This window comes from Citrus clementina, unplaced genomic scaffold (genome assembly GCF_000493195.1).
Source record: "Citrus clementina cultivar Clemenules unplaced genomic scaffold, Citrus_clementina_v1.0 scaffold_3, whole genome shotgun sequence".
NCBI lineage: Eukaryota > Viridiplantae > Streptophyta > Magnoliopsida > Sapindales > Rutaceae > Citrus > Citrus x clementina.
In genome coordinates, this window is record NW_006262339.1 from 24,452,578 (window position 1) to 24,455,896 (window position 3,319).

The window sequence follows — 3,319 nt, forward strand, 5'->3', positions numbered from 1 at the left end:
AATTCCTAGACAAGTTGGGTATGCAAGACATCTATGCACCAGCTTGAGGGGGAGTGTTGAGAATCAAATAAAACGGCATTGAATGAAGCTTTCAAAGACAGAATCTGCACTTGTCAAAGGAGTAATCTGCACTTGTCAAAGACAAGATCCGCGCCGAACGGATTGACACATTTCCTTCCGTATTCACATATGTAATCTTTGAAAAAATGTAGCCTCTGCATCTATAAATAACTCTCAATGTATAATGCTTTATTTAAGAAATGAAAACACGTTTCTTCATAAACCTCAATTTATTCTTCATTTCCGTCCAAAAGATGAGGGGAAATAAGGAATGTGTTGATGTTTTTTTTTTTGTTTTAATCTTCTTAACAATAAATGGGGTAACTTGATATTTTTATATTTTTAGGTGATAAATTAAAGATTTTCATTTTAAATTGGGGCCAAATTAAAATCTATCATATTTCTAAAGGCACCACGTGATTTGGCAAAATAACTATAAAGATATTTTGTTTTTAGAAAATATTACACGTCTCTTTTGAGATACACAAACTCTTTTTTAGCTAAAAGATTGGGATTTGTGTGATTATTTCTGAACCAAAAGGTTTGTGTTTTAAAAAAAATGATTATGTGACTGTATTGCCTAATCGAGAGGGTCATTATTCAAACACCAATCACATTTTTGTTTTAAAACACCCTTTCATTTATTCTTTAAGCTTCTTTTTTTTTCCCAAAAAATGATGAATAGATATTGAAAATTTTGTTTTCATTTTTTATTGAAAAAAATGAAAAACACCAAATATTACTGCTTCCTTGTCCATACTTTTTCGTCCTATATTACCTTAATTTTATATCGTTTTCTCTATTTCTATTTTTATAGTCCAATTCTGAAAATACACTATTAGACACATTTTTAAATTGAAAAAAACCAAACATAGTGCATCATTTTCATTATAAGCATTAACACCTGACGTACACATTCTCCAAATGGGATTAATGGAAAAAAAATGGTGACTCCTTCACAAATGAAGTTGTACAATTAGTTTGAATTGAGTCGATACAGAGACGTCTCCATTGCGTCATCCATTTAACTGTCTTGTGCAACCTTATTTGTACAAGTAGGATTCCTCATTGGCCAAGTATATGCATAGTTGCTGGTTTATTAACCCCAAAACACCCTCCACTTAATTCAAGGTCTTAAAGAGAAGTCCAATCTTACAGGTTCGTTAACATTTTAAAGGTAAGTTTTATCTTGTAACATTCACACAAAATTTATAATCAACTGGGGCGGAAATTTTGAAAATACTATGATTAGCACAAGCATTTCAACAATAAAGGATGTAATAAAAGCTCATTAAGTTTAAACTTGAAAGGAAAATTAGGGCAAGGTCATTTCTTTAAAAAGAATAAGGCAAGATGATGCACGGCATGAAATACCTGCGACCAAGCCTCAAAAGATTCATCAAGCCCAGTATTTTGCTTGCCCTCGGCATAATTACACTTGGCTTCCCAAACAAATTATTGCTGGAGCTCGGACAATGGAAGTATTCAATTTAACTACATAAATATCAGCCGGAGCATAATTACACTTGGCTCCCTAACGAATAATGCTCGAGCTCGGACAGAGGGCAGGAAGAATTAACTACAAAACCACCAGATTTATCGTGTTTTTGTCCTGTTAATTAATTGTTTTCAATTAACACGGTAACCCGGCTCGGGTGTTAACTCTGTTTCTGTCAGTGCTCTGTTGAATATTTCTGTTTAAAAATCAGCACTCGCATGTAAGTAGTATGGCAGCAGCAAAATCTCATGTGTAATAATTAGGCTATATTAGTTCTGGGTCCAGGAATCGAGATAATCAGATTTGGTGCAAAAGCTATATGTACCAATTTATGTAGCCATGCATAATATATTCATTTTTTACTTGCAAATTCTTCCTTTTCACAACTTTAGGTACAACTTTTCCTTTCCTTTTGAAGGCCCACTCCACTGGCATAGAGAGTAAAAAGAGTTTCTTATAAATAATTTTAGGAGGATGCTTCTGCCACGACAAGTAATACCATAAACAAATGATTTCACCACATTTCAAGAAAGCATTTAACTTATGCCTCATTTTCATTCTAGAAATTTGCTTGCCATTGGCTGATTGGAAAAAGTGCATTTTAAGTGATAGATCCCTACCTTTAGCACGAATAGGGGTTAAACAAAGTAAATCCCTACCTTTACATATCAAATAAAAGACTTTCATAATGTCTTTTAAAATTTTCATGTTTCAAATGAAGATTGTCCATTAAAAAATTACACACATAATGTATGTAAAGCAATTAAAACAAAAAAAACAAACAAACAATCCAACCATTAATAACATAAAACTTTTGTAATTCTGGTAAAGTGAATGAGAAGCAGAACATACATTTCACGTAATAATGAAGATACTGTTGTGCGCGGAATGCGGAATCAAGCACACCAAATAATTACTGAAAAATAAAGGACACAAGAATTTACGTGGCTCGGTAATTAAACCTACATCCACGGAGGCAAGAAAGAATAATTGTTTATTTAACAATTAATAGAGTACAATATTTGAGTAACGAATCTCACTTCCCAGAAACCCAAATATACCCAGTACTCTCACACTCTGCAGGAAAGATAAATTCCCCAGACACACTTCTCTCACTTCTCTCAAAAGCTTAGAAACTTATAAGCTTAACAATTTTGGGATGATATCAAATGAATGAAATCCTTAGCTATTTATAGGAGAAATGAATTACTATGCAAAGAATAAAATAATAATAATATATTTTTAATTATTATTATTTTTCCAAATCCATCCCCTATTCTCTCTTTTCAGCTTAGCAAAATCCAATTTGATTTTGCTTCTCCAAAGCTTGCATGCTAGCTGTTGCAAAGTTGGCTTTGGCTTTTGACTTTTCAACAATTCTCCACCTCGGTGAAAATTTAGCCAAATCTGAGCCGACTACCAACGAACCCTCATCCCCAAAGTGATCCTTCAATAAGGATCCAGAATGGCTGTGTCGATTCGACTGCCTACGTACCCAAGAACATTATTCATAAACAAAGAGCCAAATATGCTTTAAAGCTACTTAAAAATATGCCATCAGGCACTGACGCAGACACTCAACAACAAAAAACAGACTTATTATATTTGTTGCACAAAAGTGAAAAAGCAAATACTCTTACTCAAGTATTATATTTGTTGCGCAAATAAGAAAGAAGATAATAATTTTAAATTAATCAACAGGTTGAATCTTATCGTAATACACACTATCAGCTATGAATTAGCATACCTTAGAAGTCTTGA